Genomic DNA, 25,176 nt, shown 5'->3' on the forward strand with positions numbered 1-25,176 from the left:
TTAATGAAATAATTAATAAGAGAAATAATGAGAAAATTAATTAAAAACGAGATTTTGACCAAAGAGACATGAAAACTACTACCCCTCCCCCGCACTTTAAGTTTAACAGTAATTAACCAACTATACTAATAATTAAACTAATTACACTGGCATATTAAAAGTCACCGACCATCTAATCAAGCTGGACATAAAGCTGCTGGGGCGAGATTAAGGAGTTACGTACACGTTGATGCATAATCCCACCGTGGCAGTTCGTGGTCCGTGTAAGCCAAGGTCACGTTACTAGGGCTATAAATAGATGCACAAGACGCCGTGCGCCCCCCCCCCCCCTCCCCCACCCTCCCCAGGCTCTATCTCCAGAGTGACAGACCAGTGTAGTGGTTAGCTACCTAGGTCTAGGTCTCAGAGGGTTTACTCTTGTGTTGGAATTGGTGCTATTAGTTTAGCTGTACCATGGATAATGGGTTAGATTTATTTATAGTTAGGGTGAGTTCTCAGATAAGAAGTGTTTCTTTCAGACATTTTTCTCCTGGGGATGGGGACGACTTCAAACGTTCAGACGGTGGGAGCCACTTACTTTACTGAGGGGGGGGGGGACATCGACGACACACTGGTTAAATTATATATTTTCTATATAATTTTTTTTCTAAGCCCCCCCCCCCCCCCCAATCCCCCACCCTTGAGAAGCTCGAAAGAAACGCCACAGATAATTGATTTAAACGTGGGGAAGGGAACTGGGATGCTAAACCTGGGAACATTTTTTTCTATCAAATATATTTCTTTACAACACGGTAAAACTTAATGCAACGTTAACTTATCAAATTCTAGATGGAACCATTATTTAACAAAAACAGTCCATTCACTCTCTCTTTAATAGTCCTCACTTATTACTGATATATATATATATATATATATATATATATATATATATATATATATATATATATATATATATATATATATATATATATATATATGGGTGTTACTTCCCCTAATGTTAGCTTTATTTCCACTTATAAAAAAGTTATAAATGAATAACTACTTGAATTCAAGTTACCCTTATATATAAGTTGTTGTTTTTTAAATCCTCATTTAGAGACTAGCAAGGTGTATCATTACTGAGCTAAAAATAGACCAAGGCTATTAATTACAAGGTGTGGTGATTTAATGACCCCCTCCCGAGCTTATTTTCATCCGTCAGGTTAGGTAACTTCAGGCAAAGTCTGATGTGCACTCTATAGATCAATTTAAACAAGATCCTCTTAGGGTAATTCTGTGTGTGTGTGTGGGGGGGGGGGAGGGTCAGACGTAAACCTCAGTTTTAGGTTAACACATTGTACTGTAATGTAATTAATTAATTAGTAAATGGGGACTAATTAGAAATTTGGAGAAAAACGTGACCAAAGTTCAAGCTCTACACATTAGCTACTGGGTTATTATTTATTGCTGGTTACTTTACATGGATGGAAGCCTTATTCAAAATGGAGGGCTTGATTTCTCTTTCTTTACAGGAGTTTTTAACTATCATTGTAGTGAGTTAAGTTAACGTGAGTTAAGTTTAGATTAAGGGATGTGTGGGCATTAGGTTTGTTCAGCATATGGTCAGTTTCTACACAAATAACAGGCAAATATTTCTTAAGTCTAAGTCTGGCGAGATCAACCTAGCCCTAACTCTAGCACCAGCGATTCATTCTAAAATACAATGTCAAAGTTTGGTTTGTGCTTATATTAAAATCAAGAAATAATTCTTTTCATAAAATAATGATTTTATAGCCCAAAGTTTTTGTACTTTTAATAGTAAAAAATATGTTAGTTAAGCTTTCACCTAAATAAAACTTAAAACACCCCCACCCACACACACATACACCATGAAATTTGAATGAAGACAAAAATCCAGTTGACAATACAAGTTTTTTACATAATGTGGATTTGTAATTACTCGTTTTTATTTCTTGCATACACACACGTCGCCTAAAAGTCTAAAAAATTGGAATTAAAAAAAGAACTATGGGTTTCAGCCCTAAGTGAATAATATGTCAAACAAATGTATATTTTGGCAAATTCAAGAATTTCATCCAAATTTAAAATATTTTTGTTTCTGCATTTTGTGAACTAGGTAAAAATTTATTTTAACAATTAACATTAAGCAACCCAAAGTTTCATTCCCTATTACATGTAATGAACGCTGAATTAAATTAAAACAAAATGCAATTAAAAGTGTAAGGTCACATATATATATAATCATATATAAATTCTCTAGGCCTATATATATATATATATATATATATATATATATATATATATATATATATATATATATATGTGTGTGTAAATATAAATAAAACACATTTATATACATATTGTGTGTAATTTAACCATATCTAGAATCTAGATATTGTCTTAAATTTAAAAAAAAAAACGGTCTTGCTTGTAAAAGACAAATTTTGGGCTACCGATTTCAATAAATTGAACCGGAAATTAACTTTCAAAATTTGACCAATGATTTTGTTGTCGGAGAATTTAACTTTAACACAACGCATGCGTTATTTTTATAAGTAAATCTACAACCATCCACACGGTAAATACTATGTTTCAACAAATCTTTTTTTCCAATGGTGCAACCGACAATTAGTTTTCAAGTTTAGCCTTTACGCAACTTGCTAATTAGCTACTAATTAGTAGCTAATGTTAACGTTGACAACTTTAACGAACGAACTGGACCTAGATCTATATCATATTTATAACGAACAGCAAAATATACATGCACATGAAATAAATACGATGCTGTTATTTTGTAAATGTGGTATGCATTTAACTTTAAAAATTACACCATCTAGCTAAACGACCGTTATCTTTTATTTTTACACTGCATGTAGGAAAGTAGATTTATACTGCGTCGTTGCTGTCTCCCTCACTAAACCCAATCGCACACAACCACCAACACAAAACTCAGCTAAGGAACATTGTGTTGAATTTCATGCAAAAAGTATATCAGTCTACGAGCTACTTACCGCTTACGATATTAATAAACCTCCTGTTATGTCGGAACAGTAACACTAACTAAACCACATCAAACGGGAAAAACCGAAAGGCGAAAAAAAAAAACCACTACACTACACTGTTAGTGAACACACGCAGCACATAGAAAAAACACCGTGCTCCGCTGCTGTGCAATAGTTACAGCATTACTCCCCTTGTGCATGCTATATTTAGCCGCTACCAGTCAATACAGCGAGGGGTGACAGCTGGTATCTAGACGTGTAGTTTTGTTGTTTTGGTTCGAGGTTTTTTTTTCCTTCTTCTGCGGACCCCCCTCCCCCCTCCTGCCTCACCCCCCACACAACTTGTGTGCAGTCAATGTTTTTTTTTAAAGACACGTCTTTAGTCCTGCCGTGTTGAAGATTTAGGCGGGTTTTCTCTCTCTCTTTACAACACGGGTTAAATATTTCACACACCGGCTGATAAGCCTTTCCACTTTTGTGTTATCTTCTTACCCTTGGGTTCATTTTGTTAATTTATTCAATTTTTAATAGGAGAAAATTTATCTTCTTCAACTATAGACTACTATTGTCTGTCAACCTTTTTTTTTTTTTTTTAAACCTAGATCTATAAAGCCAGACCATAAGTTACTTAAAGTAAATTTCGACGCTAATTTACACGAATTAAATAGAGGATATTTTAAAAATGGAAACTAAACCAAACAATGAGAATGAGCTCTATTTCTATGAAGGTAAACCAGTTTTAAGCTAGTATCGGTTCTATAACTTACCTGGCTGAAATGTTTCACTGTGACCGGCCTTCACCTCAATCCCCCCCACCCCCACCTCCCCACTGATCAGGTCAGTTAGTAAAATTTAAATACATTAGGATGTTTTAAGGTGCAGTTTTGTAGTCTTGTTGGGGGTGAACATTGCTTTGTCTATTGTATGCTTTAAATAGCACTGACGCCAACCGCTGATCCCCTCCAAATGATCCAAACCCCCCACGTTTTCTTCGACTCTATATAAAGCACGCTATAAAAAGCACAACATTGTTAAAAGCACAGCATTTTTAAAAAAAACGTCTTTATATAAAAATAAAAAGCATTTAAAAACCATGACTTTATCGATTGTATAGATAAATAGACAAGTTTTTCAATACCCTGTTAATATTTAAAAAAAAAACAACTTCTATGAGTAAAAGAAAAACGCTAAGAAAACATGTGTATGTACCTGATTCTACAACAGACGCCCCAAATCTGCCTACCTGGAGGGGCTCCTCCTCCCCCCCCCCCAAACACACACTCTGATAGTAAAATAAAAATCACAGAAATTTTATATTTTTTTCATACGTCAGTATAAAATGCTGATCTAGATGACCCACTGACCTGAATAGATTTTAGTACTCTCGTATTTTTATTTTACCAATCTACAAAGCTGGAGTAGCTTGTCTCGCACTGAATGACATGCAAGAATCAAATGACATTTACAAGCAAGAACCAAATGACATTTACAAGCAAGAACCAAACGACATTTACAAGCAAGAACCAAACGACATTTACAAGCAAGAACCAAACGACATTTACAAGCAAGAACCAAACGACATTTACAAGCAAGAACCAAATGACACGTACAAGAAGCAAATGACATTTACAAGCAAGAACCAAATGACATGCAAAAACCAAATGACATTTACAACCAAGAACCAAATTATATTTACAAGCAAGAACCAAATGACATTTACAAGCAAGAACCAAATGACATTTACAAACAATAACCAAATGACACGTATTAGAACCAAATGACATTTACCTGCAAGAACCAATGACATGTGGAAGAACCAACTGACTTTTCCAGCAATACTTACACACATATATGTATAGGTAAATAACCAAGTATTGTATGTGAGCTAGATATAGTAAAGCAATCGACTAGGCAGTATTTGAAAAAAATAATCGCAGTATGGTGACGCCCATTGTTAGAGCAATTTCTACCAAGCCCGGGGGTGGGGAGGATGGAACGAGCACGCTAAACAGAATAGATATTGTATCTGTGTAGTTGTTAGTGGTGTACATATGCTCACACTATTAACAAGCCCCACAGTAGATATTTTATCTGTGTAGGCCCACACGCCTAACAGAATAGATATTTTATCTGTGTAGGCCCACACGCCTAACAGAATAGATATTTTATCTGTGTAGGCCCACACTACCACCAGCCTAACAGAATAGATGTTTTATCTGTGTAGGCCCACACTACCACTAGCCTAACAGAATAGATATTTTATCCTTGTAGGCCCACAAGCCTCACAGAATAGATATTTTATCTGCCACAAGCCTAACAGAATAGATATTTTATCTGTGTAGGCCCACAAGCCTAACAGAATAGATATTTTATCTGGGTAGGCCCACACTACCACAAGCCTAACAAAATAGATATTTTATCTGTGTAGGCCCACAAGCCTAACAGAATAGATATTTTATCTGGGTAGGCCCACACTACCACAAGCCTAACAGAATAGATATTTTATCTGTGTAGGCCCACAAGCCTAACAGAATAGATATTTTATCTGGGTAGGCCCACACTACCACAAGCCTAACAGAATAGATGTTTTATCTGTGTAGGCCCACGAGCCTAACAGAATAGATATTTTATCAGTGTAGGCCCACAAGCCTAACAGAATAGATATTTTATCTGGGTAGGCCCTCACTACCACAAGCCTAACAGAATAGATGTTTTATCTGTGTAGGCCCACACTACCACAAGCCTAACAGAATAGATATTTTATCTGTGTAGGCCCACAAGCCTAACAGAATAGATGTTTTATCTGTGTAGGCCCACAAACCTAACAGAATAGATATTTTATCTGTGTAGGCCCACAAGCCTAACAGAATAGATATTTTATCTGTGTAGGCCCACACGCCAAACAGAATAGATATTTTATCTGTGTAGCCCACAAGCCTAAGAAAATAGATATTTTATCTGTGTAGGCCCACACTACCACTAGCCTAACAGAATAGATGTTTTATCTGTGTAGGCCCACAAGCCTAACAGAATAGATATTTTATCTGTGTAGGCCCACAAGCCTAACAGAAAAGATATTTTATCTGTGTAGCCCACAAGCCTAAGAAAATAGATATTTTATCTGTGAAGGCCCACACTACCACTAGCCTAACAGAATAGATGTTTTATCTGTGTAGGCCCACAAACCTAACAGAATAGATATTTTATCTGTGTAGGCCCACAAGCCTAACAGAATAGATGTTTTATCTGTGTAGGCCCACACTACCACGAGCCTAACAGAATAGATATTTTATCTGTGTAGGCCCACACTACCACAACCCTAACAGAATAGATATTTTATCTGTGTAGGCCCACAAACCTAACAGAATAGATATTTTATCTGTGTAGGCCCACACTACCACGAGCCTAACAGAATAGATATTTTATCTATGTAGGCCCACAAGCCTAACAGAATAGATATTTTATCTGGGTAGGCCCACACTACCACAAGCCTAACAGAATAGATGTTTTATCTGTGTAGGCCCACGAGCCTAACAGAATAGATATTTTATCAGTGTAGGCCCACAAGCCTAACAGAATAGATATTTTATCTGGGTAGGCCCACACTACCACAAGCCTAACAGAATAGATGTTTTATCTGTGTAGGCCCACACTACCACAAGCCTAACAGAATAGATATTTTATCTGTGTAGGCCCACAAGCCTAACAGAATAGATGTTTTATCTGTGTAGGCCCACAAGCCTAACAGAATAGATATTTTATCTGTGTAGGCCCACACGCCAAACAGAATAGATATTTTATCTGTGTAGCCCACAAGCCTAAGAAAATAGATATTTTATCTGTGTAGGCCCACACTACCACTAGCCTAACAGAATAGATGTTTTATCTGTGTAGGCCCACAAGCCTAACAGAATAGATATTTTATCTGTGTAGGCCCACAAGCCTAACAGAATAGATATTTTATCTGTGTAGCCCACAAGCCTAACAGAATAGATATTTTATCTGTGTAGGCCCACACTACCACGAGCCTAACAGAATAGATATTTTATCTGTGTAGGCCCACAAACCTAACAGAATAGATATTTTATCGGTGTAGGCCCACACTACCACGAGCCTAACAGAATAGATATTTTATCTATGTAGGCCCACACGCCTAACAGAATAGATGTTTTATCTGTGTAGGCCCACACTACCACAACCCTAACAGAATAGATATTTTATCTGTGTAGGCCCACAAACCTAACAGAATAGATATTTTATCTGAGTAGGCCCACAACCCTAACAGAATAGATATTTTATCTGTGTAGGCCCACAAACCTAACAGAATAGATATTTTATCTGTGTAGGCCCACAAGCCTAACAGAATAGATATTTTATCTGCCACAAGCCTAACAGAATAGATATTTTATCTGTGTAGGCCCACAAGCCTAACAGAATAGATATTTTATCTGTGTAGGCCCACACGCCTAACAGAATAGATGTTTTATCTGTGTAGGCCCACACTACCACGAGCCTAACATAATAGATATTTTATCTGTGTAGGCCCACAAGACTAACATAATAGATATTTTATCTGTGTAGGCCCACACTACCACGAGCCTAACAGAATAGATATTTTATCTGTGTAGGCCCACACTACCACCAGCCTAACAGAATAGATATTTTATCTGTGTAGGCCCACACTACCACGAGCCTAACAGAATAGATATTTTATCTGTGTAGGCCCACAAACCTAACAGAATAGATATTTTATCTGTGTAGGCCCACAAGCCTAACAGAATAGATGTTTTATCTGTGTAGGCCCACACTACCACAAGCCTAACAGAATAGATGTTTTATCTGTGTAGGCCCACAAACCTAACAGAATAGATATTTTATCTGTGTAGGCCCACAAGCCTAACAGAATAGATATTTTATCTGTGTAGGCCCACGAGCCTAACAGAATAGATATTTTATCTGTGTAGGCCCACAAACCTAACAGAATAGATATTTTATCTGTGTAGGCCCACAAGCCTAACAGAATAGATATTTTATCTGTGTAGGCCCACGAGCCTAACAGAATAGATATTTTATCAGTGTAGGCCCACAAGCCTAACAGAATAGATATTTTATCTGGGTAGGCCCTCACTACCACAAGCCTAACAGAATAGATGTTTTATCTGTGTAGGCCCACACTACCACAAGCCTAACAGAATAGATATTTTATCTGTGAAGGCCCACAAGCCTAACAGAATAGATGTTTTATCTGTGTAGGCCCACACTACCACAAGCCTAACAGAATAGATATTTTATCTGTGTAGGCCCACAAGCCTAACAGAATAGATGTTTTATCTGTGTAGGCCCACAAACCTAACAGAATAGATGTTTTATCTGTGTAGGCCCACAAGCCTAACAGAATAGATATTTTATCTGTGTAGGCCCACAAGCCTAACAGAATAGATATTTTATCTGTGTAGCCCACAAGCCTAAGAAAATAGATATTTTATCTGTGAAGGCCCACACTACCACTAGCCTAACAGAATAGATGTTTTATCTGTGTAGGCCCACAAACCTAACAGAATAGATATTTTATCTGTGTAGGCCCACAAGCCTAACAGAATAGATGTTTTATCTGTGTAGGCCCACACTACCACGAGCCTAACAGAATAGATATTTTATCTGTGTAGGCCCACACTACCACAACCCTAACAGAATAGATATTTTATCTGTGTAGGCCCACAAACCTAACAGAATAGATATTTTATCTGTGTAGGCCCACACTACCACGAGCCTAACAGAATAGATATTTTATCTATGTAGGCCCACAAGCCTAACAGAATAGATATTTTATCTGGGTAGGCCCACACTACCACAAGCCTAACAGAATAGATGTTTTATCTGTGTAGGCCCACGAGCCTAACAGAATAGATATTTTATCAGTGTAGGCCCACAAGCCTAACAGAATAGATATTTTATCTGGGTAGGCCCACACTACCACAAGCCTAACAGAATAGATGTTTTATCTGTGTAGGCCCACACTACCACAAGCCTAACAGAATAGATGTTTTATCTGTGTAGGCCCACAAACCTAACAGAATAGATATTTTATCTGTGTAGGCCCACAAGCCTAACAGAATAGATATTTTATCTGTGTAGGCCCACACGCCAAACAGAATAGATATTTTATCTGTGTAGCCCACAAGCCTAAGAAAATAGATATTTTATCTGTGTAGGCCCACACTACCACTAGCCTAACAGAATAGATGTTTTATCTGTGTAGGCCCACAAGCCTAACAGAATAGATATTTTATCTGTGTAGGCCCACAAGCCTAACAGAATAGATATTTTATCTGTGTAGCCCACAAGCCTAACAGAATAGATATTTTATCTGTGTAGGCCCACACTACCACGAGCCTAACAGAATAGATATTTTATCTGTGTAGGCCCACAAACCTAACAGAATAGATATTTTATCTGTGTAGGCCCACACTACCACGAGCCTAACAGAATAGATATTTTATCTATGTAGGCCCACACGCCTAACAGAATAGATGTTTTATCTGTGTAGGCCCACACTACCACAACCCTAACAGAATAGATATTTTATCTGTGTAGGCCCACAAACCTAACAGAATAGATATTTTATCTGTGTAGGCCCACAACCCTAACAGAATAGATATTTTATCTGTGTAGGCCCACAAACCTAACAGAATAGATATTTTATCTGTGTAGGCCCACAAGCCTAACAGAATAGATATTTTATCTGCCACAAGCCTAACAGAATAGATATTTTATCTGTGTAGGCCCACAAGCCTAACAGAATAGATATTTTATCTGTGTAGGCCCACACGCCTAACAGAATAGATGTTTTATCTGTGTAGGCCCACACTACCACGAGCCTAACAGAATAGATATTTTATCTGTGTAGGCCCACAAGACTAACATAATAGATATTTTATCTGTGTAGGCCCACACTACCACGAGCCTAACAGAATAGATATTTTATCTGTGTAGGCCCACACTACCACCAGCCTAACAGAATAGATATTTTATCTGTGTAGGCCCACACTACCATGAGCCTAACAGAATAGATATTTTATCTGTGTAGGCCCACAAGCCTAACAGAATAGATATTTTATCTGTGTAGGCCCACAAGACTAACAGAATAGATATTTTATCTGTGTAGGCCCACAAACCTAACATAATAGATATTTTATCTGTGTAGGCCCACACTACCACAAGCCTAACAAAATAGATATTTTATCTGTGTAGGCCCACACTACCACAAGCCTAACAGAATAGATGTTTTATCTGTGTAGGCCCACACTACCACCAGCCTAACAGAATAGATATTTTATCTGTGTAGGCCCACAAGCCTAACAGAATAGATATTTTATCTGTGTAGGCCCACAAACCTAACAGAATAGATATTTTATCTGTGTAGGCCCACACTACCACCAGCCTAACAGAATAGATATTTTATCTGTGTAGGCCCACAAGCCTAACAGAATAGATATTTTATCTGTGTAGGCCCACAAGCCTAACAGAATAGATATTTTATCTGTGTAGGCCCACAAGCCTAACAGAATAGATATTTTATCTGTGCGTTACTGGCGTACACAGACTCACTGGGTCAATGGGTCGGAGCTGTCTAATTATACAGCTGCGTGGAAAAGGTTAGGTAGGGCGGGGATGGGGGAAGGGGTGGGGCCGGGCTCCCGTGAGGTGAGGGGCGAGACTCAGGGGTTCTCAAATACTGTCCTTGTTAACTTGTGATTGTGGTACCGCTTTTATCTTGATATGTAAATCACGTATGGTCAGAATTTTAGCTCGGATATGATGGTTGCGGAAGCACCTCTTTAAGATCAAGAAACTTATGGAAGTTTCCTTGAAATATTTACATCGCAAATCAATATGTCCCTATCGATGTTAAACTAACTTGGATACTTTAATTAAACATCTAATCCTTAAAATTTCCAATATATCATGTTTCAGTAAGTAAACGTATAAATAGTACATAAAAAGATCTAAATTAATTAAATAATTAAAAAAAAAATTTGATTGTGATTCTTGTATTCGCTCCTCGTAGTTCAAGAACATAAAAATGCCACCTCTCGCACCCCCTAGTTACGCCAGTGGAAGCAATGGCTCCAGAAATAAGTTACATCCACTGTGTTCTGTGATTCATTTTAAATTGAATTTTGTAATACATATTGTTTTTATTTAATATATGAATAGATGTACAGTTAATATCAAATATAACTGCTTCTCTACCCAGCACCCCCATCACCCCCCGTCCCCACCCTCCTACAAAGCACTATTTGTTTTCCTACCTGCCACGACCTTACCACTTCAACTCACTCTAGTCCCGGGTTACAATCAGCGACTTAACTCCCCTGGCCTTTACACTCACTTCAACCAGAAACAGAAAAAAAAAATTCTTTTAATTTACCCCCACCCCCCTTACCCCCACCCCCACTCGGCCCCTAGGACCGACGGTTGTAACTGGTGTCGTCTGTTTGGGCGTGACGCCCGCTGATGGCTAGGCTATGTTGTGACCTGGGATTAAAGGCTGACCTATCGGATGAAAGCTAGAAACTCCCTCCATCATTTTCTAAAAAAAAAAAATTCTACCCCCCCCCCCCCCCCCCACCCGATCTAAATGATAATTTACCCTTACCCCTTGTTTCTCCTAACACCCATCACAAGTAGGGTATTGTAGGGGTAGCGGGAAGGGAGGCTCGGGAAAATATATCTTAAACTAGCAGTTTGTGGTCCAGCTGGTAGAACCCTCCAGCTCACACGGGCGACTCTGAGTTCGAATCGTGAAGAGTTCGCCACAAAAAAAAAAAGTTAAAAAAAAACATTAAGAATTACCTACTTATACATGCCGTAAGATAAGAAAATAAACTTTTTGTTTAGCTGTATTAAAGTAAAACATTGTCACTCCAGGAACTTTTCAATATATTGTGAGATAAAACATTTAGATGATTTATTTTTAGATTATTTGTGCACTTAAAAAACTTTATATTTATTGTAAAAAAAAAACTATACTGATTTTATTTTCTGATTTTTCTAATTTTCAGTATTTAAATAGTGTAAACATAAAAAGAGTAGTTTGAAAGAGAAGTTTGAAAAATAATAAGTAGTTTAGTAAAAGACGATTATTTAAGAGTCGTCGCCCTTTATGACTCATGTTTTTTCTATATACCCAGTTGACTTAAAGTCGTCAATGATCCCTTTATAAAACTCACACGAGTAGTTTCATATTAGACCGTAGTAACTCGCCTTTGTCTAAGACTGTCAACATTCGTCGTGAACACCAGTTCACAACACTGACTCGAGTGATCGCCACCAAGTTATTTCCCTTTCTCTAAAAGACTTGCGTGATTTGTTTTTAATAATTTTCATGACTATTTAACCCTTTGAGCCCTGGCCTCCCTGGCCTAGTTTCTCCCATTTCCTGAGCTCCCAGGGTCAAACCAATTTTCACTTATCTGCTTCTAACTTTGCCTATAACTTTTGAACCGTTTGAGATAATCAGACCAAATTTGGTATCCAGACTCAGGATCAAACAACAATGCAGCAAGATTCTGAAATTCTTTATTTGTTTACAATGTATGAACAGAACAATGTATATAAAACGAACACGTAATTATTGTTTTGATAGAACATAGAAGAAACCAATTTACATTTAGTAATTGTTTTGTTATTATTGATACCTGGCCATACTAGTTCATCGTCGAAGTCCACTTTTGTGTGATAACTCAAAACAGTTATCACTGCCGGACCCGATGCAAAGAAAAACTTCGCATGTTTTGCACCAGTAAACAGTTTTTATTTCGTTTCGGCAAGTCTGTGTCCTTGGCACTACGTGCATCATAACGTACTAGAACAGTTTCATTGTCACTGTCAATTTCAATGCCACTGTCACGTTCAGTCTCAAATTCAACGTCACTATCATCACAATATAGACCATGAATATTATCTTCTTCAACAGAATCAATAAGTAGTTGTATTGTCTGAGATGCAGTCACTCTACTTCTTTTGTTGATATTTCGGTCTTTTGCTTCATCTTTTGCACCAACTTTATGTGCTGAAGTCGATGGCTGTGGCTCAGCTTTCCGTTTCGGTGGCATTGCTACGAAATGTAAACACTTTCACTTTTCCTAAAATCTATTTTTAGAATCATAATCACGCACTAAAAAGACATATGCGCAGTTTTAGTCAGTCTTCCGCTAATTATATTTAATTAGACAGTATACCGGCCGCTAGGAATATGACGCTAGATCATCGGGCCGGAAAACCGGCTTTTCGGACATATATGCCTAATGTTGAAGCCGGTTTACCGGCCTGGCGGGCTCAAAGGGTTAATATATTAGCACAAGCTAATCCATTTGTAGATTTGATTAACCAAAAACAGTAGTTACTTTCAAACAATAAAAATCAATTTTAAAAAGATTTGCAATTCTCAAAAGTTTTTAAATTAATTAATACTCCCCCCCCCCAGGCTTCCCCCTACCCCACGCTTTCTCCCCATTATTTGTTCTCTATTTGCGCCCCATCCCCTTCCCCCACCCTATCCACGTATTTTCTAGTCCATCTTCAGATAAAGTTTAAAAAAAAAAAAAACAACAATTTCAAATCATTGCTAAAGTACACTTCTAAAACCGACGACTACTTTAAAAATATTTTTCCCTCTCTCTTCAGCCTGGCTGTCAACAACGTGGCGATAAGACAGGGGTATCGCGGGCACAATGGAAAATACCTGCGGCGCATCAACAAGGTGCGCAATCGCCAGGCACCGTGCGAAACGGTGCGATGGCGAAATTTTATTTTTTAATGGTGGGGTTTTGAAAGTGGGTCACGGGCTGCTTGGGTCAGGCGAGGCTGGGGACTCGGAGAAATTAAATAAAAGTGCCCCAGAGAGAAGCAACTGTTGGGTTGGGCTGGATGGGATTTGAACCCGTATCAAGTCAGGTTAAGCTGTAGGATGGGGAGGTGCTAGGATGGGGCGGTGTCAGGATGGGGCGGTGCCAGGATGGGGTGGTGCTAGGATGGGGCGGTGTCAGGATGGGGCGGTGCTAGGATGGGGTGATGCTAGAATGGGGCGGTGCTAGGATGGGGCGGGTGCTAGGGTGGGGCGGGTGCTAGGGTGGGGCGGTGCTAGGATGGGGCGGGTGCTAGGGTGGGGCGGTGCTAGGATGGGGCGGTGCTAGGGTGGGGCGGTGCTAGGGTGGGGTGGGTGCTAGGATGGGGCGGGTGCTAGGATGGGGCGGTGCTAGGATGGGGCGGTGCTAGAATGGGGCGGTGCTAGGATGGGGCGGTGCTAGGATGGGGCGATGCTAGGTTGGGGCGGTGCTAGGATGGGGCGGTGCTAGGATGGGGTGGTGCTAGGATGGGGCGGTGCTAGGATGGGGCAGTGCTAGGATGGGGCGGTGCTAGGATGAGGCGGTGCCAGGATGGGGCGGTGCTAGGATGGGACGGTGCTAGGATGGGGCGGTGCTAGGATGGGGCGGTGTTAAGATGGGGCGGTGCTAGGATGGGGCGGTGCTAGGATGGGGGTTGAATATAGAGATGGTGGATGTACAATTACGGACATAGAAACGTGCAGGGGTCGGACATATATTATGGCACACACCTGAGTGATGGGGGGGGGGGGGGTTATTGTGCTGCTTGAGGTAGGGGGAAGCGGGATGTGTAGAGGGGGGGGGTAAATGTGCTGAATCTGGCAAAGAGGGGGAGCTAGGGAAGAACTCATGTGCTACGTGGAGTGGGGTTATAAATGTGTTGCATGGAGTGAAGGGTAAGGGGGAGGGGGAGGGGGGGAGTTGAAGAAGTAATGAAAAAAAAACCGTCTAAAATAACGTGACCCTTTTTACGGACGACCTGTACAAGGTTGTATGTCTCAGGTGAAACTTTTCCAGGACACTTACATTTGTTTCTAAAAAAAAAAAAACTTACACCAACAACAACTTTAAAAAATGTAAGCGACTTCAACCGCAGCACTAACATCTGATCTTGTGATTACCCTAGTCCTGATCCCAACCTTTGAACTGTTACCTAATGTTCGAACTGAACTAAACACCACCTCCACACACACTCATTTACACACCCCACCCCCCTACCGGACAAGCTAATCCATTTGTAGATTTGATGAACCAAAAAACAACCAAAAACAACAGTTACTTTCAAACAATAAAAATCAGTTTAAAATAAAATTGCAACTCTCAAAAGTTTTTTTACATTAATTAATATTCACCCCCCCCCCCCCCCCCGCCTCCACATCAGAACGCTTTTTCGACGCAACAAAACTTTTTATCAACACAACACAGCACTTTATCAACACAATACAAAACTTTATCAACACAACACCTAATCAACACAACATAACACTTAATCAACACATCACAACACCTTATCTATACAACACAAAACCTTATCAACACAACACTTTTTTCAACACATCATAACACATCATCAACACAACACACCACTTTTTCAACACAACACTTTATCAATACAACAATTTATCAACACAACACAACAAACTTTTATTTTTAAAATCGTATTTCACCAGCATCTTCTCCATCGCAATCCACGCCCCCCCCCCCCCCCACCCTCGAGCTTCGCCATCGTTGAATAAATATACTCTCCCCCTCCACACCCCATCCCCTACTTGCGTGTCCCACGCGTCTCACATCACCAACTATTTTTGTCCCGACCCCTGCTTATGTCGGCCTAGTTTTTTCTCCCCCTCCCCCCCCCCCCCCCCAACCCCTCCCTTGCGTCTAATGACGAGGTAGGGGATGTGAAACCAGTCATTGTGTTATGTCTTGGCGAGCCAACCATACGTAGAGAACTAGGGCTACGACCTACACCACCATTGTCTTTTAACAACTCAAATTTAGAAATATCCAACACACAATACGATTTTTTGTTAGACTCAGGGGACACCCGATATTTCAGAGGGATCGTTAATTTTTTTTTTTTATTTTAAAAATTTTCTTAAGATTATTTGTTTGAATAATTATTCCGGAACATACCTATAGATTTATTTTTAAAAATGCATTATTTTAAAGTAGGCCGGAAAAGATTATATATCTAAAATTTATTTTGGTAAAGTCGAATTAATATTTTTACGAAATCTGAACTTGACGACTCCATCCCTACACTTAACCCTACAGTAATAATCCATGGAAAACAGATATGGTTTAGCTACTGAATAATTAGCGGATTTTTTATATGCAATTTTTTTCTATTCTGAGGAGAAAAATTACCTACGTAGCGTTGGGGTTGTTAAAAAGGTATATAAAGAAACCAATTCCCTTTACCTGGGGATTGTAAAAGTTAGGCTATATTTACTTATACTATGGGACTACAGTTGGGTAGGTAAAGTAGATTTCGTTTATTTGATTAAAAATCGGTTTAGAAGGTATTTTGTAATCAGCCTAGCATTCCTTTTCCCGACGAGCCAGGTACCCATTAGGGCTGGGTGAACTCAGAGACGTCGTTTTTACTCATCATCGTGTAACAACTAAAGCTATGTGTACTCAGGGGTGTTCTATTGAATTTCCAGGTACCCATTATAACTGAATGGACTCAGGGGCGTCCATCTGAACTGCCAGATACCAATTAGAGCTGGGTGAACTCAGGGACGTCCTTCTGAACTTCCATATACCGATTTAAGCTGTGTGGACTCAGGGACGTCCTTCTGAACGACCAGGTACCCATACTAGCTGGATGACCAGTGTGTTACAGAATCATTAAAATATAAACACATAACCAATCAACTTAAAAAACAAATCTCGATACACGAGAAATCAACTCATTGCACCGTTAAGGTGCCAGTGTGTGAGAACCACTGTATTTCCCAAACATAAAAAACCTTCACCGAATGTGATGAAAAAAAAAACGTATAGGTTCGCCTTTATATTCATAGTTAGCACTTTAAAAAAAAACCTCAAACCCAAACTAAGGAAGACGGGGGAAAAAAATTGTACAGAACCCAAATAGAGAAGTAGACAAAGAAAGAGCGGTGAGCGCACTGGGGCGGCAGGTGAAGAGGGGGGGGGGGGATTGTTGCGGTTAGCCGCATTGACGAGGGGCTGGTAGGTAGGTAGAGCAGTTCTCACGGAACTCACCTGAGGTTAGCCCCAGCCCGCACCCACACCTTGATGTCGGACCCCTGGGAGGGGAGGGGGGGGGGGAGATCAAGAAAAACCACACCTGCGGCTGCAATTTGTGGTTAACCACACGTCGACTGCAACATCACGCAGCCTTGAAAAATGTTTGGTCCTTGACGCAACCACAAACAACTGTTGATGTTTTGGTGGTATTGCAAGCATGACAAGTATTGCAAGCATGACAAGTATTGCAAGCATGACAAGTATTGGAAGCATGACAAGTATTGGAAGCATGACAAGTATTGGAAGCATGACAAGTATTGCAAGCATGACAACCGTGGACAATGCAACTGTTCACGTTTTTAGTTAATAAGTAGATCAAATATATATATATATATATATATATATATATATATATATATATATATATATATATATATATATATATATATATATATATATATATATAGTATTATGTATGTGCTTTGTCCTAGACTATATTCACAATGACACATACACATACATGCATCTGTACAAGTAGGCTATATACTATAAAAGGTGCTTTTCCTAGAAATACATACAAATACATTTATGAAATTTTGCATATATAAATAATCAATGGATGAATGCACATTACACATATGTGATCTATGTATGTTTGTATTGAATCTGGAAATGTTTAAAATAACTAGTGTAATATGAACATTATATATATATATATATATATATATATATATATATATATATATATATATATGTATGCTAAATATATGTATAGTTACATCTAAGTATGTTGGTATACATTTAGAGCTGTCATACAGACATGTTCACTCGTGGGGTCAAGTGTTGTATAATTAACTGTCTGTGTTTTATATGTAAAAGTACTTCAAAGCACACATTTATACTCATTTTGTTAACAACTAAAATTATGTTTTTTCGATTACAAATTTTAAAATTTGATATCTCCACTGATAAATTATAACACCAGCTTGTATTAAAAGTTATACAGATATATATTAAAACAAAACAAATAAGGTTTTTTTTTTTATTGTATAGTGATTTTTTTTCTTCTGAATACATACTATGGGAGATAACTCTATTTTTGTATTAATTTAAAAAAAACGTTGACTAAGCTACCAGTACTAGTGACTAAAAATGGTACAAGGGAGGCGATCCAAAGTACTATGAGGAACTAGTACATGTGTAGTTGAGTTCCTTTACTTGATTTAGTAACACATTAATATCAAATAAGATAGAATGTCAAAAAAAGATATGTTTATAGTTGGTCTATATTTAGTAAGTATAATAAAGTGTTATATTTTTTTAATTATATCAACTGTATTCGATGATCTACCAAAAGTCTTATCAAAATAACGAAGTCAAACCTTCATATGCTTTCTGGCAAAGCTATCATCAATGATGAACAATGAATTCAAGTAATTTTATTTCTTTACTTACTAGAACAATTTTAAATAAAATAACTAGAGCAATATTTTAAGTAGAAAAAAGTGTTTCAGTAGATGAAATATATATAGCCTATATATATATATATATATATATATATATATATATATATATATATATATATATATATATATATATATATATATATATATATATATATATATTCAACACCGGTGCAGTTTAATATACTTAAATAACTGCCAAATATCCTTTTATAAAAGCCACTAATTTAATATTCTACTTTATAATCTACTTTAATATCCTACGTTATATATTCATTTAATTTATGACTTTTATAATCTACTTTATACCCCCATTTAACATAGAAATACTGCTTTCTCAAACTACTGTAATACTTTTTGTTTTATTGTACTATTTTAATACTCTACTTTATTATTTTAATTTAATCCACTACTTTGATACACAACTATTCTTTTTACGACACCGTCAGTTCATTTAATTTTACTTCACTGTTTATTAACACCGTCTTATTCTATCTTAAACCTATTGTGTACTGACTCAAAATATATTGGAAACATCTAGAAAAAGTTGAAGTTATTTGCATAGGCAACTTGTACAAAGTCAAAATAGTTTTTTGAAACAAGTTCAGACTATCGTTTTAGATCACTGTGGTTATTATAAATGCAGTCTGCAATTGGTAAACCTAATTTAATATAAAGAGAAATATTACTCAGGGTATTTTCATATAGGGTCTACCTAATACAACACATGAAATGTACCACAGGGTAATACACAATATGAATGGAGAATGGCTGATTTGTGTTTAATTGTGTTGGTCAAATATTAATAAGGATTTGTGGTAGAAGAAAACCAAGAAGGTGACTTGTTGCATAAAGATTAAAAGATCCCTGTTATAACATGAAGATTACCAAGAAGGGGACATTTGTGTTTAATGCACCTTTGGCCACCTCTAATTTATGAGACCTGGGGCCACCTCTGTGAGACCTGGGGCCCCCTCTAGTTTGTAGGACCTGGGGCCACCTCTAGTTTGTGCATCGGGGCCACCTCTAGTTTGTGAGACCTGGGGCCACCTCTAGTTTGTAAGACCTGGGGCCACCTCTAGTTTGTAAGACCTGGGGCCACCTCTAGTTTGTAAGACCTGGGGCCACCCCTAGTTTGTGAGACCTTGGGCCACCTCTAGTTTGTGAGACCTGGGGCCACCTCTAGTTTGTGAGACCTGGGGCCACCTCTAGTTTGTGAGACCTGGGGCCACCTCTAGTTTGTGAGACCTGGGGCCCCCTCTAGTTTGTGAGACCTGGGGCCACCTCTAGTTTGTGGGACCTGGGGCCACCTCTAGTTTGTGAGACCTGGGGCCACCTCTAGTTTGTGAGACCTGGGGCCACCTCTAGTTTGTGGGACCTGGGGCCACCTCTAGTTTGTGAGACCTGGGGCCACCTCTAGTTTGTGAGACCTGGGGCCACCTCTAGTTTGTGAGACCTGGGGCCACCTCTAGTTTGTGAGACCTGGAGCCACCCCTAGTTTGTGAGACCTTGGGCCACCTCTAGTTTGTGAGACCTGGGGCCACCTCTAGTTTGTAAGACCTGGGGCCACCCCTAGTTTGTGAGACCTTGGGCCACCTCTAGTTTGTGAGACCTGGGGCCACCTCTAGTTTGTGAGACCTGGGGCCACCTCTGTGAGACCTGGGGCCATCTCTGTGAGACCTGGGGCCACCTCTAGTTTGTGAGACCTGGGGCCACCTCTAGTTTGTTAGACCTGGAGCCACCTCTGTGAGACCTGGGGCCACCTCTAGTTTGTGAGACCTGGGGCCACCTCTGTGAGACCTGGGGCCACCTCTAGTTTGTGAGACCTGGGGCCACCTCTAGTTTGTGACACCTGGGGCCACCTCTAGTTTGTGGGACCTGGGGCCACCTCTAGTTTGTGAGACCTGGGGCCACCTCTAGTTTGTGAGACCTGGGGCCACCTCTGTGAGACCTGGGGCCACCTCTAGTTTGTGAGACCTGGGGCCACCTCTAGTTTGTAAGACCTGGGGCCACCTCTAGTTTGTGAGACCTGGGGCCACCTCTAGTTTGTGAGACCTGGGGCCACCTCTAGTTTGTGAGACCTGGGGCCACCTCTAGTTTGTGAGACCTGGGGCCACCTCTAGTTTGTGAGACCTGGGGCCACCTCTGTAAGACCTGGGGCCACCTCTAGTTTGTGGGACCTGGGGCCACCTCTGTGAGACCTGGGGCCACCTCTAGTTTGTGAGACCTGGGGCCACCTCTAGTTTGTGAGACCTGGAGCCACCTCTAGTTTGTGGGACCTGGGGCCACCTCTAGTTTGTGGGACCTGGGGCCACCTCTGTGAGACCTGGGGCCACCTCTGTGAGACCTGGGGCCACCTCTGTGAGACCTGGGGCCACCTCTAGTTTGTGAGACCTGGAGCCACCTCTGTGAGACCTGGAGCCACCTCTAGTTTGTGGGACCTGGGGCCACCTCTAGTTTGTGGGACCTGGGGCCACCTCTGTGAGACCTGGGGCCACCTCTAGTTTGTGAGACCTGGGGCCACCTCTAGTTTGTGAGACCTGGGGCCACCTCTGTAAGACCTGGGGCCACCTCTAGTTTGTGAGACCTGGGGCCACCTCTGTGAGACCTGGGGCCACCTCTGTGAGACCTGGGGCCACCTCTAGTTTGTGAGACCTGGGGCCACCTCTGTGAGACCTGGGGCCACCTCTAGTTTGTGAGACCTGGGGCCACCTCTAGTTTGTGAGACCTGGGGCCACCTCTAGTTTGTGAGACCTGGGGCCACCTCTAGTTTGTGAGACCTGGGGCCACCTCTAGTTTGTAAGACCTGGGGCCACCTCTAGTTTGTGAGACCTGGGGCCACCTCTAGTTTGTGAGACCTGGAGCCACCTCTAGTTTGTGGGACCTGGGGCCACCTCTAGTTTGTGGGACCTGGGGCCACCTCTAGTTTGAGAGACCTGGGGCCACCTCTGTGAGACCTGGGGCCACCTCTAGTTTGTTAGACCTGGGGCCACCTCTAGTTTGTGAGACCTGGGGCCACCTCTAGTTTGTGAGACCTGGGGCCACCTCTGTGAGACCTGGGGCCACCTCTGTGAGACCTGGGGCCACCTCTAGTTTGTGAGACCTGGGGCCACCTCTAGTTTGTGAGACCTGGGGCCACCTCTGTGAGACCTGGGGCCACCTCTAGTTTGTGAGACCTGGGGCCACCTCTAGTTTGTGAGACCTGGGGCCACCTCTGTGAGACCTGGGGCCACCTCTGTGAGACCTGGGGCCACCTCTAGTTTGTGAGACCTGGGGCCACCTCTAGTTTGTGAGACCTGGGGCCACCTCTGTGAGACCTGGGGCCACCTCTGTGAGACCTGGGGCCACCTCTGTGAGACCTGGGGCCACCTCTAGTTTGTGAGACCTGGGGCCACCTCTGTGAGACCTGGGGCCACCTCTGTGAGACCTGGGGCCACCTCTAGTTTGTGAGACCTGGGGCCACCTCTAGTTTGTGAGACCTGGGGCCACCTCTAGTTTGTGTGCCCATAGGCTACCTGTCGTTCAAGTCTAACAAAGGTGAGACAGGTGAGGGGGTAATAACTCGGCCTACCTGTGACAGGGGACGCTGACAGCCCAGGTGTGGCAATTTGCTGGTCGCCGCGAACACCTGGAAGAAAAAACAAATGACACTTTGTTATGTATAGGCCTAAAGCATTACATGCCAACATATGACACTTTGTTATGTATAAGCCCAAAGCATTACATGTCAACATATGACACTTTGTTATGTATAGGCCTAATGCATTACATGGCAACATATGACATTTTGTTGTGTATATACCTGAAATATTAAATGTCAACATATGAATCTTTGTATGTATAGGCCTAAAACATTACATATCAACATATGACACAAGAAAATCTCATGCTGCGACTATGCTAGATATTCTTTCAACACAGTATATATATATATATATATATATATATATATATATATATATATATATATATATATATATATATATATATATATATATATATATTCGGATCTCGAATTCCGATCTCGGTCCAGACTTAATTACGCTTATCGTCCATGAGTCCACCCAGCTCTAATGAGTTCCTGACTCATGTTATATATATATATATATATATATATATATATATATATATATATATATATATATATATATATATATATATATATGACTATATAAATTAATTATACAGGCTATAGTGGCTATACAAGATTTTATTTTGAATGAGTTGTACAAATAAGTACAAATAATGTCTATGAAGAGTAAATTAGCAACGTGCTACAGATTAGGCTAAAAATAGGAATGATGTTCATGAGCTTGTACCAGTTTGGTAGTTGGTGAGTAATTGATGTGAGGTACCAAATGGATGCTTTGTATTTTCTGATGTAATGTCTGTCTATATCACAACAGACTTTCGTCTATATCACAGCAGACTCTCATCTCAGCCAACGTGGTCTGGGTTATGTCTTATGTTTGTTACGGGTATATTTTGGTGATTTAAAAAAAACATACAGGAAAATTAATTGGCTTTGAAATTGTAAATTTTGTTTAATTATTTTGAAATCATGGAAATGATCTATGCTAAAATGTTCACGATATTTCAATTAGGTCTACATATACATGCTTTAAAAAAATACATACTTTATACAGAACAAAAAAAAATTATATACTGTTTCGAATTATCTATATTTGGAACAAAGAATGTTTCTTTTTTTAATTTACTCAGATGTAAAAAAAATTGCTATAGATTCTATAACATTTTTGTAAGTTATAACTTTTGTATGGATAAGTTTTGTGGCAGGAATACATATCTCAGGTAAAGTATCTGAGATAAACTATTTGAAACTAATATCAGACAGAAAATCTCAGACAAAATATCTCAGACACAATCTCTTGACACAAAATATCTCAGACAAAAAATTTTGATACAAAATAGCTCATACAAAATATCTTGATACAAAATATCTCAGACAAAAATATATCTCAAAATTTATATTTTACCTAAGATATTTTCTCTTTATATCTCAGAAAATGTATCGAGGCAAAATATCTATCGTGATAGAAATTTCGTCGCTAAGATACTTTGTCTGTAATATTTTGTGTGTGAGATATTTTATCTGGGATATTTTGTGTCAATATATTTTATCTGAGATATTATGTTGTTTAGATATTTTGTCGGTTAGATTTTTTTCTGAGATATTTATATTTATCCGTTACATATTTTGTCCGTGTGATATTTTGTGTCAAGATATTTTATCTGAGATATTTTGTCCATGTGATATTTTGTGTCAAGATATTTTATCTGAGATATTTTGTCCATAAGATAATTTGTCTGTGAGATATTTTTTCAAGATATTGTGTTCATAAGATGTGTAATGAGAATATATTTTGTCTGAGATAATTAGTTAGTGAAATATTCTATCCGTGAGATATTTTGTCTGTGAGATATTTTGTCCATAAAATATATTGTCCATAAGATAGTTTTGTAATGTAACAACCTTCGAAGTTATAGTGAGATCAGTAACAACTAGACGTTAGCAAGTGTAGATCATCTCATATATAAACAACGTCCCCAGCTTTTCAGCTCTGTCTTAGAGGAACCAGAGCCTGTATCTCTAGATGTGTAATGGCGAGTGTGATTTTAACACCTTAAAACATACAATTACAGTTTTAATCACACGGTACTGATTGTATCGGTATCTTCATCCCCATTTTAAACCACACTATATGCCACAGTACCGCACGCCGGTGATTCGCTTGATCCAAACACCATTTACACCACCACCACAACCACACCAACCACCCACACGCCGGTGATTCGCTTGACCCAGTCACCATCCACACCACTACAACCACACCAACTACAGCATTACAGCAGCTACCACACCAAACCATCCACATCAGTGGCGTCACATATCAACAGCATCAAACATAACGACAACACTCATCACAACCAGAACACCACAAATATGCCACCCACTACCATTTATCACTACTTAAACCAATGATCACTAACATTGCCTGGTTATTTCAAAAGTAATATTCACTTTGTAAACTACGTTAACATCAGTACATAATGACAACTGCAGGGAATAATCTTCAAGAAAATGTTTAAATAACAATTATATATCAATAAATCATAGAATGGCCGAGTTAATAATATAACAACTATTACATTATAACATAAAGATTTCATATTAGAGAACGAAAATGATAACTATATAGATAAATCTAATCCGGATAACCCATAAACGGTGACAGACGGTATGCTATGCTGATAGAACTAACAGTAAAACTGAGAGGATGGGGATAATCAAATATAGTCACCAAGCTTATGAAATTTAACATATAATTTGTATTCATATTTAGAAGTTACCTGAGTAATTTTACAAACACGATGTAGTTATTTAGTTTAAGAACTTTTAAATATATTTGTAAAATGAATTTTTATTCGCCTGAAGTTATGAAATTGTTAACATAATACACAGAACATATAATGTCCAAGTAGATGTCATGCTTGGATGTCAAGTATTTTGCCAAGCACATTAGTAACAAATCAAACAAGTATAAAACGACTACACTCAGAGAGTACTCATCCAAGTAGTGG

General features: G+C 39.3%; 1 long non-coding RNA gene across 2 annotated transcripts in view; it reads right to left on the reverse strand.

The window, feature by feature from the left end:
• The window catches only part of LOC131953832 (uncharacterized), a 70,496-nt gene that overhangs the window by 18,068 nt on the left and 27,252 nt on the right, over positions 1-25,176 (reverse strand). For both annotated transcript variants that reach the window (XR_009388692.1, XR_009388691.1), the window contains one exon: positions 22,145-22,201. This is a non-coding gene — a long non-coding RNA (uncharacterized LOC131953832). The remainder of the gene's footprint in view (positions 1-22,144; positions 22,202-25,176) is intronic.

Source organism: Physella acuta, unplaced genomic scaffold, assembly GCF_028476545.2.
Source record: "Physella acuta isolate Inbredline_101_S28 unplaced genomic scaffold, ASM2847654v3 ptg000958l, whole genome shotgun sequence".
NCBI lineage: Eukaryota > Metazoa > Mollusca > Gastropoda > Physidae > Physella > Physella acuta.